This window comes from Varroa jacobsoni, unplaced genomic scaffold (genome assembly GCF_002532875.2).
Source record: "Varroa jacobsoni isolate VJ856 unplaced genomic scaffold, vjacob_1.0 scaffold_578, whole genome shotgun sequence".
NCBI classification, from domain to species: domain Eukaryota; kingdom Metazoa; phylum Arthropoda; class Arachnida; order Mesostigmata; family Varroidae; genus Varroa; species Varroa jacobsoni.
In genome coordinates, this window is record NW_019213480.1 from 59,709 (window position 1) to 76,358 (window position 16,650).

The following is a 16,650-nucleotide window of genomic DNA, read 5'->3' on the forward strand; positions in this document are numbered from 1 at the left end:
ACAATAGCTGCTCTGTTTCCAATCGGTATGGTGTATTGATTTCGTGTGTGTTATGTTTATCATGTAGAGTAAAACATTTTTACCGTTTTTTGATGTCAATAATTTCCCTGTTATCATTACAAATCAACAACATTGAAAAATTCGCTAATAAATAGGGGAAAGATAGGAAAGAGGGCAGTATCGATGTAGTACGCATAGCAAAAGCGTTACCTTGATGATTAATTAATCGGAAGTTCTTAAAGGGTCTTTTCAATGAGAAAGACCTTATTCTTCGCAAACGTTTAAGGTGGGCCCCGTCATGCCGCAAGAGGGAAATTCTAAAACACCTTTTTTTGCATCTTAGTCACGTACTGAAAAATATAGGTCGATATTAAGAGAAAGTGAAACAGTTAAGTGATTAGGTTAGCTGCCTAATTAAGTAAATCATTACATTTCTGCTGATAGGGTTACAGCGGTTGCAATAAATATGCTGGTTAGAAATATACTGTGAAAATATTTCTGGTAAATAAAACGAGTGCTATCAACAATTAAGGGATTCGTATTCTGCATCTTGATTTTTAAATTAAGTTTCTCGACGTTTTCCGCATGCTGTCAGTGTTAAAGAGCCCAGAAAACGGATAGCTCAGGGAACTAGCTAATCTTGTAAGGAAGGTTCTCCTTAAAATATATTATACATTCATATCAACCCAGGTAATTCAGTTCAGTTAGTTCAGGTAAACCCAGTCTGATATATAAAACCTAATCTAAGCCGACACTTTCAGAAAGGTTGACGTTCTTCTAAGACCCTGCAGCTCCAGTACGCTATCTATTTATATAGAGCTTTAAATAAATCCCGGATTCTGCAACCGTTCACTTGCATCTGTTCATCCCGTTGTTGGGCCCGATAGAAATGAGAGTAGATCTCTGGCTAAGTCGAATAATGGTACAAACCACAGTATGGTATTTCACCCTTCATATGAAATGTTGTCAGGGGCTGAGATACAAATGACATATAACGCAACGGAAACAGCTCAGTGCAGACCGACGTACATCTACCAACTATACTGGGATATGCGTTCACCGGAGCCACTTTATAAATCTGCTCAGGCAGTGGGCAAATAGTCTTTAATGTCGCAGTGCAAATGTAAAGAACTGGGCTACTGGAAAAAGTAAGAAAATATTAGAGGATAGTATAATTACCAACTTTTAGGGTGCGTTGTGGTGCTATAGAACGTGTACTACCAGTTCCGTGAGTTAAGAGTCTCGTGTGGTCTCAGCGGCGTAATAACAACCATAGACACACAGCTGAGACGGCGTTGAGATGGCTCCGAATGGTCGATTTGCTTTTTGTAAAATATTTGGAAATTTAAGTTCGTTATGCAATACTCAAAGATGTTGCATGTCTCTTTGAGTTGGATGACAAAAATCTCCTAAAGCACTCCAATTCTTGTAAAGCATATTATCTTGGTCCACATAAAGTTATATCTAGAGTGATAAATATGAGTTTTAGAGCTGCTAAAGATCAGTATTACCGCTATCGATCTTGACTTAGTGTGCATAAGTAATATGAGTAACTTTGTAATCGAACCTTATGGGACGGTTGCGGCATTATTGCATATTATTCCATGAATCAATAATCAAGAATTTTTTTCTGATAAATCGGTTAAGTTGTCTCATTGTTTACATCTTAACTTCTTTTTCACGGTAACGTTCCACTCAGAATTTTCACACCCAGGAAATGTAAGGCTTCTAATTACTGTTTATTTTTTATTATTATATTACCGATGATTATTTATACTATCGCTTGCTCTGAGAAATACATATATATCGTCTGAATGATACAGATATGTGAACAAAGATGAAAGAAGATGCGGGCGAGGTTCTGCTAATTTAGCTTGTATACTATACCACATTTACACGAAATGATCATATTACAAGCTGGACTATTTGATATTTCGTAAACACACGTTTGCCAGGTTTAGAGATTTATATTCCTGTCTTGTATTCTTTAGGTGCGACACGCGTCATCATTTAAATTTTAAGAGATGCTATTCATAAAGCTTTCACGTATTCTACTTTATTCGATGTACATTTGTTACGATCATCGATTCTGTGTATTAAGCCTAGGGAAACGATCTTACATGATTATACATTCCCTACTTGTAATGAATATTTTGCTTTTGCGAAATGTTGATAGAATGCTGTGCACTTCGTCTGCTTTTGTTTACGTCCGCTTTTGTCCGACATGTTGGATGGTGAGAAATTTGGTTTTCGTCGTTCGTTTCGTTTTCTTTTTTCCGGGAATAGAAAGATCGCAAACCTCACCTTGTTTTATAAGTCTGTTGTCGCAACCTGCTTTCTCTGGGTAAATTTTGTTTTCGAAAAAAAAGCTCAGACTCTAAGGTGAATGTAATAATTCCCTAAACCGACAGTTGTTAAATAAAAAGAAACATCTTTAAGTAAAAAAATCGATACAATATAAGATGTTATATAAAAGCCAGTTATTTTTGATTATTAAAGGAGTTGAATTAACAAGTGAAAATGTAAGGTCAAGCTGTACTCGTTATCTCACTGCCGCTTTGTAATAGCAATGTAATTTGTTTGGACTGGTTTTTCATTTTTTTTTTTACTGTACTACTAATTTTCAATTTAGAAAACTAATAGATCTCGTTTAGAACTCCAAAAAGGGTTTTTTGATCAAGTTACTGAGAGAGGAACACATTTGGTGCGAAAATAACGGGACAGCGTACATGATCACCCCACACGTTCATGCGGTATCATGAACTCCAGTTATAAAATGGTTAGACGCTTGTCAATGTAGCTGCTCTAGATTACGAAAGTCGCAGTGAACTGCTCTCAGACATGTAATTTCTTTTCGAAACAATTTTCAGCACCTGTCATAAAATAGACTGTTAATGTGAGGAAAGTGAATAAATGAATAGCGAGTATTATTAGATGATGTATAAATTCTCAGTGTTTTAATTTTACCCACTTAAAGGTATCATCAGTTAGGCGATTTATTAGGCATAAACAATAGAAATGTTGAAGAAATGTATGTATTGCTGTGCATGCTACGGCCATAATCAGTTGCGGAAGTTGCCTTGCCAAACAAACTCGATCAAACTAAGCTACGACCAATCAAGGTCGACATGCGGCCGTGCAGTGACCGTTATCATGAGTACATAGTTTCTTTAGTACATCTTTGAGTTTAGAAATATCTTAAATATGTTAGAACACTCTATTATATACTTAAAGCATTGCGGAGCACCTTTACCATTCGTTCGACACATTGATATATTAAGGTATGTCGTCGCAAATCTGAGGAAGGAAATCGTGCAGTATACCAGTAATGAAAATCGGAGTTGAAATTGAGTAAAAACGGAAATAGCCTTAGCATTGGCTACTATGGCCTTCGACAGGGACAATAGGTACAACTAGCTTGTTTAAAACCTAATAGGTATAATTTCAGAAAATGCAGGTCGTATAAAAACTGCAAAGGATCGCATACAGCTGATGCAAAATTGTACGCAGTTTAGAGATTGACTCGTGACCATAGTAGCATACTCACACTGAGGTAGCATAAGGAAGATTTGCGGCAAAATAAACATTGACATTTTTCGTCATAACAAAGCGTTCGAGGACGACATTTAACTGTATGGATTGTGTTCCGGCAGATTCTTCTATAGGGTAAATATAAGCTCCTTCCGCTTATTACCGATCTGAAATATTATGTTAGATTGCCCTCGAAACTGTTTTACTCCATTATGAATAGATCTGAACATTTTTAGTAAATTGTATTACTTCTAAATGAACATATTCAAAAACAACGATACAGATTTGAAATCTTATTAACGTTTTGAACTACACGTATTTCCTTACTTACATTACCTATTCTAATTTCTAAGAAATCTATGTTAAAAATAAAATGCATACCTCGTTGCTAGCTTCCTCTACTCGAATTCGCGTTGACCAGAGAAAAAAACAGTCTTCATTTCGAATTTACAATTGTACTTATTACACACGCTTTTCTGTCCTCGTTGATGGCACGCTTTACTCACGGTCGCCGTGACATGTACCGATGCCTCCTCTACTGATGCGATTTGTTGAACCTCATCCGACAAATAGCGTCTCAGAGATAATGGTACGCAAACATTCCAATAAGGGACGAACGAAGCAGACAAACCACGTCTTGCGTAGGTATATATGTATATGGATACGCATAAGACACGGTTGTACGTAGGTACAATCATAGTAATTGACCTTTTGTAGTTGAGTCAGGTTCATGCTCACTCTGTTCGAAGGGACGGTACTGCAGTAGTATAGAATGTTTATGCAATACATGCTCATTCTCTGCCAGTGCTACTAATCATTCAAGGACGTTGCTCAAGAAACTTTTCACTGCAATTGTACAGATATGTTTCGCTGCACATCTGAATAAAGAGTGAGTAAAGGATGTCATAACTTTTTCTCCCGTTGCTCCACACTTGCTCTGTTCTGCTCGAAGCAGCATTTCTCTTCATGACCTGGGCGTTCATTCGGCTAACGCCTGACCCCGCTGATTCGTGATCCCTTATCAACTCGAAAAAACCCGCTGTTGTTATGCTGCAAGAACCTTTCAGCATTCCTCCTGACAGTGATGAGTAGCCGAAATGACTCCACCGCCTGATGGAATCGCTGGGGAGCTGGGATACATATGGCTAGGGTATCTAGGGAATTAATAATGATAATATCGTGCTTGCGACTGTTTGCATGTTGACCTGTCGCTTGCGCGTAGGAATACAATAATCAGACGAGAACAGTCGATCACCCCCTCACCCCGGAGAGCTTGATGCCGCTCGTTGCGTTAGTGCCTCCGTCTCGTTCAAAGGGTATCCATCCCACAATCCATTTGGCTGCTTTTCGCTCCCTTCAACTGCCCTCGCCGTTATCACTATTATCATTACTCCAGCTAACGCTGGTTGAAGCAAGTGCACTTGCTTGAACTGAGTTCAAATGGGGGAATTCACTAAAGGTGCAAAAAAAATGGTAGCCGACCGAGTTTCAGCTAACGAAAGAATGAGCGCCGTCAGCGACAAGTTGACACGACACAGACAAAAAGAACCAGCGTAAGGAAAGTGATACACTTATCAGTATAGCAATTTGGAAAACGAAGTTAGGCTCTATAACTCCGCTACATTGCTGCATACACGCTGGCCATGTACATGCCGGATAGGGGAGTTGTGGCCTAGATAGGGAACTGGGGCTTGATCAGATGGGGATTCCCCGTCCTGTTGAACTGCTTCTGACTAGTTAGGAAACCTTCGAGCTTCAGTACACTGGTCGCCATAAGTAAAAGTGGTGGTTCAAGGCCATCGCTGCATAAGGCTCGAATCGCATGGTCAGCTACAAGATACACTCGTCCAAAGCATGCTAGGCGTGAAAAGAAAATGCGCGGGTGAAGTTCAGTGGCAGTGCGTGTGCCTACAAATGTTAGGGAATGCATGTGGGGTATGTGTCTGAGACAGGGAATAGATACGGTTTGCCACACGCTAGCGGCTAGGGTTAAGTGCTAAAAACTAAGCTCTAGTTTAAACGATACAGAACTCGAGACGTTCACTCAGGTAACAATTGATACTGGCCAGGTAATGTTGTTTACTCCGCACCCCAAACGCATTAATTCAATAGGCAAAAATGAGTTAGATTGCTTTCACGACATCATTTCTCTATGCTATTGTGGTAAATAATATTGTTTCTACAAATAATTCCAACCATTATCCCTAGTACACCTGAAGGATTCTGGAACCACCTTCGTGCACAAATGTTCAGTAACGGTAATACATCTTAGATACAGATGATATGCTCTATCTGCGAAATGTACTTTATTTCCTTAAGTGCCAGAGAACTCCCAGAGGTTATGGAGTTTTTTTTTTTGGAGGATGTTATCAAAAGCATATTAAACGCTTGCATCGTCATTGTTAAATATTTATCCTCGGAGAGGCAGCTACTGGAAGGGCGAGCACGTGTTTGAAAACGGCATCTGGGATCTAGGCGATGCCCCACGCTCTAGGCGACTGTCTGAGCTTGACAACGGTCGCCTGAAAATTTTTTTGAAAGGAGACGGTTGACAAACGACCTAGAAATTAGCCTAAAAGACAGGCTGCATCCACGCGACCGTTGCTAATCACCTTAAGTCCCTTGATCTTATACAAAAACTTGGAGCTTGGGTGCCTTAAGAGCTCGTGGAAATAGCTCCCTAACGTTGCATCTGAATATCTTGCCCCGTATCGGGCGTCACACTGAATTTTTCGTCACTGGCGACAAGAAGTGATGTTTATACGTCAGCATGAATCAGAGATTTGAATGAAAGGCTGCAGGAGAAAAGCCAACGCCTAGGGTTTAGATCTTCATCCAAAGGAGATTTGCACTGCGCTCGGAGAAACCGCGAGTCTCTGATTCATTGGGAATTGCTTGCTATGAACCAGATCCTTATCCTTTTTGAAGTGGTTAGTATTTGGTCAGCTGTACGTCCAAGACAACATTACGTTTACTTGGCCGAATGATCTAGCCCAACACGACTATTCGAGAAAAAACAGCCGACACATATGGTAAAGTCATCCTGCTCCATAACGAGGCGAGGGTACGCATAAGAATCGTCAAACTGTTCTGCTGGACTTTAAATATACGTTGATATACAGCCTTCAAATATACAGCCATGACATTGTCCAAGCCTTGCTGACGGCTTTTCACCGTTTCCATTTACTAAGCGATCAGTTTTGTGGTTCGGCACGAACCAATAATCCAAACTGTAACTAAAAAATTTTTTCTATTTTCTGGCGAGACGACATACATCATGTGGGAGAAAGATGAGAAAAAAAATCTAGGAATAAATAGCATCATAACTCATAGAAGTAAAATGAATTGGTGTGTCCTTCTAGCCTAACATATAATATTTCTTTGTCACTTTTTGTAGAAATAATAATTGTTAAACGTACTTGATCCGATCCGTTTCAGCTTTAGAAAAATAAAAAGTAGTAAAAATTGCTAAAGTCGTCAACCATATTACAGACATCATAAAATTATCTGACGGGCTCTTTCGATAAATACGAAAGTGAAGTAGAGGAGTGACGGCGATTTGTAAATTGTGCTTAACAGATTAACCAGTGGCGCCTTTGTTCAGTGAGTAATTAAACCATCAAATAATAAGTAATAATTAACACAGTCAAAGCATTGATACGACAGTTGGCTTTTAACGTTTGATTTTGCCACGAGGTCAACACTTTAAAGGTTATTAGCTGAAATTCAAAACGTCCTATACTATTGATTGGTCTGTTGTTATTCTTATCATTATAGTATACAGATTTAATATCGGAAATTATATATATTTGAGGTTATTGGGCGCATTATATACACGCAGCGTGATCACGATCATGTCATTTCGTATTTGTGTGAATATTTGTTCAAAAAGCTGCCACCTTGTTGTATTTGTTTCTTAATGAGACGTACGCGCTACAGATGGTGCGTAGTCCGCTAGTCTTCACGGGGTCAGACCTTACGTGTTAGAGACTGATAGTCACTACCTATCAGTTAAGCGCCACCTAGCAGGTTAGATGTTATACGTGACCAAAATGAAGTTATCGCTTCAGACCATTGAATGCACCGTGACCGGTCTGAACTACATATAAAAATCAGAATAATGTCGATCCCGTGACTTGATGCACGTACGTCTAGCTATGGCAAATACATATGGATGTTGATGCTAAAATGATGATTGCATTTACAGGTATCTATATCTATGGGCCGTCGGAGAATGGCAAGAACGTAAAAATATGTTTTTAGATGAAGGCAGCATTGTTTTTTTTTACCACTTATCAAGTATTTGTGTTTGTATCTAGGTAAAGTATTAATGTGTTGTGTGAACGTAGCATTCGTGTATTAGAGAAGTGGGTCAGATACATTCAAATGAAGGTAAGGTCACCAAGTCCATAGTTTTTTTGTTTGTTTGCTTGTTCGTTTAACATGCGGCCAAAATGTTGCGAGTTTTGCGTCCCGTTCTGTTGCCAGATGTTGCTTGAGCTGGCTGGCTGGCTTGATCTAGTGTTAAGCGGGATACATCTACTCTGGCTTTCGGACTTGAGATCACCTACCATGGCCGTCAGTTTATTCACAAACACCTCTACACTGCACCATCACGAGGACTACTCAACGTGACCGCTTCTCGCGGTGCGTTCCTACAGCTAACAAAATCGAGCCGTCTTCAGCCTTTGTATTAAATAACTGATTGAAAAGGAAGCAAAGCGATTGGCAAATACATCCGGCTGTGTTTCTGATGATACTCCTACAGTCAGTACTTGAAAAAATGTCGCATATCGGCGAACCCAGAGAACGGGAGAAAAGCATTGTTTCTGAAGGCTTTTTGGTACCACAATAATCATACCGGTGTCGATAAATGGGGGCTAACTTTATATAGCTGCTATAGGGTAGCAATATTACAGTTTTTTTTTTTTATTATATCATCTAAAAAGTTATTTGTCAGTTAAGTGGACATTATTAGAGATATGGCTTCACAAATAGAAAGTTGAGCGCAATTCAACTAATTAATACAGCCCAACACGGCGCTATTTGCTTTCGTTCGTCATAAATGATCTCTACTTTGATTTTCTCTTAACTCAATAAATGATGGCTTAGCCACCATTTCTAAAAAACACGAACGCGGATACTTAGACCCACTGATTATCAAGGGAGTAAATTTTTTTCATAACATATATATTAAGAATCGCGCACTTCTATGCAAAGCTAATAGTTTATGCGAGACATATGGCAGCGGAAACTCTAGCCTGGAGTTCCAGCTGCCATATGTTCCATATATACACCATGATGACCATCCTATTTATTCATTTGAGATGTCAAACGTATCACTGCAAGCTGATCTATCGTACTAATTGTACAAAAACGGTATCATCGGGTAACGCAAGGTAACTGCGTGATTATTTCTACTCTTAAATATGGGTTGTCCTATACTAAAAAAATGAGAGTACACTTAATAGGTGACATGATTCCTGCAGTCATATCAGTCCAGGAACTTTGGAACCGTTGTAATGATATCAAACCTGAATTTCAATATTGATATTGCTATATTATAGCAGACGAAAAAATTTGTTGTTTAATTGCAGAACTATGGGAGCAGCTACTAAGTTTCTGTAGAAAAATATAGTTATCCTTAAATATTTAGACTCTTGTGACGTTTGGCGTCAAAAGCATATAGAAACGATTGACCACGTACAAACTAGAGTTTTACTTTAAGGGTATCTTCAAGTCGCAGTAGTTGCGGAAAATACTAGCGAAGTTAGCAGTAATATCACTATCACATGAAAGTTTTAAGTAGTATCAATGAATCTTATGCGGTGATGACGTCAATGAATAGGGAAATGGACTATTGGTTAACAATGTGACCTTTCGTGCTGATAACCGCCATTGCAATACTACAAATAATTATGGACTCAGCGCTTCAATAACATTTATATGCATTTTTTTTTTTGTATGTATCAAGCCAGTCTGGTTTGATTTAGCCGTACAATAAATAAGCCATTGTACTATCGTCCATACCAGTTACTAATAAAGCGTTCTTGCACGCCTTAAATCACTCGGTCTTCGTAACATGTTCCGTTCAATTTGACAGTACGTTACTCCTTGTTACCTTGTATCTTCTCTTAGTTGCAATAACTACGATACCTGTTTCCTCAGTAACTCAGTAAGTCTAGGGGGCATGATAAAGCGTTCTTCAGATTTTGAAGCGGAACAGCCTCTTTCTTTTGCTCGTAAAACATAAAAGTTCAGTTCATCTTTGTTTGAATAGCAGTCTGCTTTTTCTGTGTTTATACACCTTAGCTCGACAGCCCATTGTGTTTTGAGGAGGGCAAATGGAGTATGGTTGATACATGTCTAAAGTCACAACAACTGGAGAACGCTGAAGCGGTTCCATGACAGATCCGCCCACATATATAGTTGGAGATTGGCAAACGAACTAATTGCCTCCGATTGAGCTGCGTAGAGCTACATGAAGGTTTAGGCAGGTCATCGCGCAGGGTAACAGGAAAACTATAGAAAAACGTCCCGCTAGGCAGAACTGTTCTGTCCTCGTGACAGCTTAATGTGTAATGTATCCGCCTGGTAATGACACGTTGCGGCCGAAGCTCCAAGTCAGCACTAGACTTACGGTTCATTTCGTAGTGGAGGCCAGTTAGCCAGTCAACCGTTTGATGAAGTGCCCGATGGTGGTACCGATAAATTGAAAATAATATCGGGCACCAGGTAGCATTTCGCATGCATATTTACGCCAACCTTGTACCCGGTATCTTCATCTCCAACTGTACTTCGTTTGCTTTGATTCAAGCACCTAGCAGAGTTGCTTTTCCGATCGATGCTTCTGTTTTATCATAGGACACGCGTAAAAAATCGTTATCATATTATGGTTGGCCCACGTACCCTATGTCGGGTTCTATCTTCTTTACTTTATGAACACAACTGATTTAGTTGACGTCGGATTTCGTCTGCTATAGCACTGCGTCAACTCTCTGGTGTATATTGTAGATGTAATAAAGATAGATTTGCTACGTTGTGCCATGTACATAGTGCAGCTCTTGGCCAATATGGTTCGTGCTAATTAGTTCGCTGTTGAAGGTGTTTACGAGAAATACCTATATCGACGCGGATACTTCGCAATGGTTAATAAGTTAGCTTTAATACTACTATTGTCCACCTTCAAAATCGGTACCTTAATGATATTCAACTCAGGCATAGGTTCCTCATATTTTTACAAGCGTGTTAGCGATACCCCTAATATATCAGCATTCGGCCTACGACAAACTGGTGGTACATCGCCAATCTCGAGGCCAACTTCTAGGAGTTCTATTAGCATATGCTATTTGGGTTCTCATACTATTTCTGGTTGCTGGAGGAAAGCCATGCACTAAAAATCTCAATACCCAGCTGGTTCGTTGTTTTAACCTTCGAACAAAAGTAGCATATAATGTCGTATTCATATATACAGCCCCGTATTCTGGCGTAATGTTTTAGCAGGATAGCTTGGTGCATCTGAATCTCGTTTCGGGCCGATATTAAACGACAAATGCCATCCCAGTCGGATCCCTTTGGCTAAGTACAGCAACTGTCATATTTGCCCTCGGTGTGATAATGCACGCGGGTTGTCTTATGTGTATTCAGTTTAGATCCCTCGCTCTTACGAAGGTTCATTTTGTACGTATCGGCTTTCATCCGTGTTATCACTAGTCCCGAGTCTACTCTTACTTTCCTGGTCTTGACAGCTGTCGCCGCCGCTCGTTTTTGGGAACAACGCGTCGTAGCACAGTGGAGCAAGCACTTAGTAGTCAGCGAAAGCAACGTAAGATACTTCACTCAGAGTGACAGCACTAGAACTCAGAGAACAGCATAGAACAGGAAGATACACACCGCAAAACGACCTGGTGGACCTCATGCCTACCTGGCTTTGCCACACGAGCTAACCGATATTGGGATGGAGTAACAAAACGAAGTGCAGGGACTCACGCATGAGAAATAAGTTAACGAGGCACTAAACTCTAACAACCCTAGCGGCTAGGTCCGTTCCGTCTCGTACGACCACGTCCGCTGATATTTTGATGGCGGTCACTCTCGCCGAAACAATCGAAAGCTTCGTTCGTGCGTGGGGTGAAACCGATAGTGATCAACCTTTCTTTTCCACACCCCCGAGAGTTACATTGGGGGGTTCCGGCCTAACATGGGTCCCATCATAATTAACGTCTTGTCAGTCAACGACTTTCCTTTCTCGTTTCTTCAAACTCATTGAGCCATTCTTAAGATTGTACTTTATTTTTTTCTCCGGCCCCCACACTTTCCCAGCTGCTTATTCTATTTTTTGTTGGTCTTAACTTATGAGGGCTAACCGCAGACGCAGAAGCTTTGCACATTATATAGAGAGTTCCAACCGATTCCTTCTTGCTATTTTTGAGCGAATTGCTCAACGCCAGCTGCGTCGTACGAGATGGATATAGAGATCGAAAGGAGCCAGTGGAGCCATCGTTTACTGGAAAAATAGGTCATCGGGTCGGCGTGGAATGGAGACGCCGTTCAGAGAATAGGCTAACATTCCCTGTGGTTGCCTTCTAAGAAAATCTTGAAAAAAACACCATTTTTATAACAGCGACATTTCTAATCGGGATTATCCCAGCCGCCAGATGCTACGCATTTAACGCCGGGTTCTTGAATTGGCTGCGTCGCTATCCTCCAAATTATTATAAGAAATTACAGTGAACCACACAGTCTCTTATCTGGTCCTGCGTTCAAACGATGTTCCTTTATAATTTTTTTTTGTCAAAGGCAACAATTTTGCACTTGAGTATTGGTAATTTACCCTCAACAATGATTTTCCATTATCTACGCGGAATTCATTGCTATCAAGCATGTATGTTGCAGATTCAACCTTAGCTGCATCTACGCAGGGTAGAATATCGCAACGCTGATTCGCGGATAAAAATCTTAGCTAACACGATCATAGTTCACTTGGCGTTGAAGCTAAATGTATTCGAAGTGGACCTACAGGATGGCCAGCTGAGAGAAATACACCGCTATATTCGAACGTCTAGGGTATATATAGAATAAATCTGCAAAAAGATATTCCTAATATCCGTATCGTTGCCTAAAATGTTTATTTCTTTCTGGATCCTCGTATCTGTCTGTGCATAGATAGATCTGTTCTTGATTACAGATAAACATGGAATGAATCCCGTATAGACGTCACGGAGTTGGCAAAGCGGTAGGGGACTAATCCTAATCATACACAAAAACGACCAGTCAGAGACAGTCAGTGGTCAGAGAACAACGCTTTCTGAGTGGACGAAACAAACGAAAGTTTGCATCATTGATATAGCAGCCGTAACTTATTTATACTTGAATGAACACGTCCCACGACGAATAACTTAAGCGGCTATAGAGCAAGTTATCATTGCGCGCTTCAGATCAGGTTCTTGCGTCTGAAACAGCAAGCTCCGCTGTCTCGAATAGCCGAGAGTCACTGCGATGCTATATTTAAGAGCTATCTGGATGTTTCCTAGCTGGAAGATTTTTCGTTTTTATATTACAGGTGCTCTATAATCGTGTCATAAATTCTAGGATACGACATGACACAGTGTGTTTATACTACAAAAGGCAACACAGGCGTTTGTAACCGCCTTTTTCGTAAGAGAACAACATATCAGCTGTTTTGATGTATGAGACTTGCGTCAAGCTTACGGTATCGAATATTTTGTGCTATAACTTTCATCTATCGTTTAGTGAGATTCAGTTCACTCGATAACAGATCTATATGTCAATAATACTATACGTTTTTCATATATGTACGATGAATTTCTATTGAGAAAAAAACACTTATCGAAATTGAAGGTGATGCAAAGAATATTATTTACACGAGGCTATTAACAATCAATTTTGGATGCTATTTATGACATATCTATACTTTTGAAATAAAATGTGTTTTAATAATGCTTTTAAGTTTTGGCAGTAGAGTCCAAACGGTTCTACGCATATGATAAATGTAGCTTAAATAGTAAGCTCAATTTTCGTGGATCAACACATCTGATTTTAGGAGTTTCAGTTGAATGATGTTACAAAGTTGGTACCAATTTTTTTAACGCGAAATTAGAATAGGACCATTATGATTAGAAGATGTGGGCCGCATTTTTACGTATCCTTTATACTTAGCAGCTTCACATGAAAAGAAGCGGTTCCTATATATGTTATAAATATGACTTTTTTGCTAGGGGCCACGTAGGACAATCGAGCAAAACACTATCGTAGTTTAGTTACCGAGACATTCCAACTAAATATGAAACAATATAAAAATTAAGTCGACAAGCTCGCTATTAGCCTGATAAAGGTTTGCCAAGTTATTTTTAATATAGTTTCACACATGCAGCTACGGTTATCCGAGCACCCAGTGAACGTTTGGCCAATTTGAATTAGCATGATAAAACTGATAGAGAATATAAAGCCATCACCGTTCCTTGCTGTCTCTTGTATGATACTTAACAAAGCAGCGGATAATTTTTCGAAAATTTTGGAAGTCGATGGCGCGTTGATATCAACAAAATCAAGATATGGAAAAAGCTACGGGGGATTCTACGCCTTCTGGGGTTCGATGGCGCCAAGTCATGACCTCACAGTCTACCCGACTAACTGATGTCCAAGTCCGTGTCGGTATGAGGACGTATGTTGTGATGAAGACAAACACATGGAAGATTAGTGGGTACATACTGACGCTAGCAACCGGACCCGCCGTCTATTAAATGCTCTATATTTTTTCAATCGGCAACCGTAGCAGCTAAGAACAGCCAGCGATTAACATCCTAAAGCCCACAGTTACCATGATCAGGAGTCAACCTGTTGACAATAACAGGAGAAATCTGCGTTGTTTACGACAACGATAACGCCGTCAGGCAGTCATTTTTTCTGTTGCTTTCAACTTCATTGAAAGACTTGGGCCGTTACCCTAGCCAGTAACACATAGTGGCTGTTGCCAAAGGGTCGGATAAAAGCCTCATAAAGCTTTGAGTGTTAGACGCGTTGCGTATTACTGTATTTAGATGCTGCTTTCCTGCTACGTAGTGCTTACGTGCACCCGCATTGCACAATGCCAGCGTGAGTGACACTCGTTCGGGGCGAAAATCGTCGTCCAAATGCATTTTCGATCATGAAACGGACTAACATGTAGGAACTTAGCAGCAGTTTTCCACCTTAGGCCCCACCCTGTGCCAGCGTAGGCTTCTGGTAGAACCTTTGTGCCGCTTGTATCAGACGACGATAACTCTCGTCGGGTATCTGCCTCGATCGACACCTCGCGTTAAAGCGCGCTGATAACAACATCGAGGGTTACAGACGATGTTCTTTCGAAAGCCCTGATGATGTGCGAACCTGAACCAGGCGAGAGATCAAAAGATTTCTGTTCTATCGCCTCCTCTATCGAGCAGACATTGAGTACCTTGTATGAGACGGGACCTTGTGTGAGTGCAATTATAATCCACGTCTTCGTCATCAACAGAGCGGTCGATCAATGACCGTCATCTTTTAGTACTGACAGCATCTGAAGTAGTAAGGTAAGCCAGTTTCCCTAAAACTCTGTTTGCCCCCTTCTACGGGGGTTGCTAGCCTGGAGTGACATGGGCCGGGCCAGATGCGCTCACGAACGAGAAAGGTGGTAATGACCATGAAGGATGTAGCGGGCTAAGCTCATATCGACCTGAACTGATCTCTTTTCAAGTAAGCAAACTGATTGGCTGCCCTCTTGCTTGCTCCATAACTAGCTTCGCTCTCGAGTAGGCGCCTGCCTGAAAACGTCAAGCGCAAACGAAGACACAAAGGGTACTGTAAAGCCAGATTGAGGCGGCAGGGCGGCCGCGCGGTCGGTCGTTTTCGAAATTGTGGAATTATTAAGTATTTGCGAATGTCAACGGTGCCGTTTCATTTATCAGACGTTCAAAGCCGACGAGCTACCTGGGCCAACAAGCGGTCAAAGGGCAATAGAAGGTAAGGCGGTACTCACTGGTTGGCCGTTTCTATTATTATTTCGCCTACTGCTGCAGAACTGGTTGCTATAGCCGCAACAGAAGGATTACTGTCGGGTTAACAGTAGCGAAGTAAGTAACACGGTACATGCTAGAAAGTTCCTAGGCCTTCGTAGTTCTGATGTTGTGCATCGAATCCCTGTCTTTCTTGATCTCCTTTTCTTCCCTAGTGGTCTTGCCTTCAAAGGATCTTGCTTTAGGGACGGAAAGTGGGGGCCTACTTGGCAAGCTGCGTAGATTCTTGTCCGCCACCTCAATACAACTCAATTTTCCGTTATTCGCAAAGACGTACTGCTGCCTGGGTATCATTGGCCGGGCAGGCGACCTATCGAGTCTCTTCACTCGGATCAGGTTATGATACATATACTTATCGTGGTCTTGATCCGAACCCACCGCCGACACTACGATGGCCACTCAATTTCTGCACACGGTAACTTGTATATGGTTTTTGAGCTAGGTTTGACTAGTGGCCATAATAACGACTGAGGAACTGCTAGCGTTAGCCTCTTTTCAGGCAGGTCGATGTGATTATGTCATAACCGGCCATCCATATCTAACCTGGTCATGTCAACAGGAGCGTTTCTATAGTCGCTTGAGTTCAATTAAACGACTTGCTATTCCTGCCAGAAACGAATAGGATGAGGATACGGGTGGGGATTCAAATGATGCTTTGTGGGTTTGACATACAAGCACTGCCTAACTCTGCGCGAATATGTCGAAACATACTTTCGAAAGGAAAACCGAAACCCCAGGTTCTTGCAAGCCGTTACACCGCCTATGCCGTTATAATATACGGTGCACGACAGCTTCCGTACGAACATTAGCAGAAGCAACAAAATGGTAGACGCGGTGACCATGCACGCATATACACCTAATGAAATGGCTCTTACGCAAGCGTCTGGGCTGGCTGGTATTGATGTGGGCATACGTTGCAACAACCCGCCATGAGCTTTTCCTTTTCCAGTTGACTAATTTGCGGCCTTTCTCAACGGAGATTTCTGTTTCTTTATCGCTCCATGTAAATTCTGCGTTGCTATCTATTTTCTATTTCCTACGATTACAATTACTGTTATTATCTCCA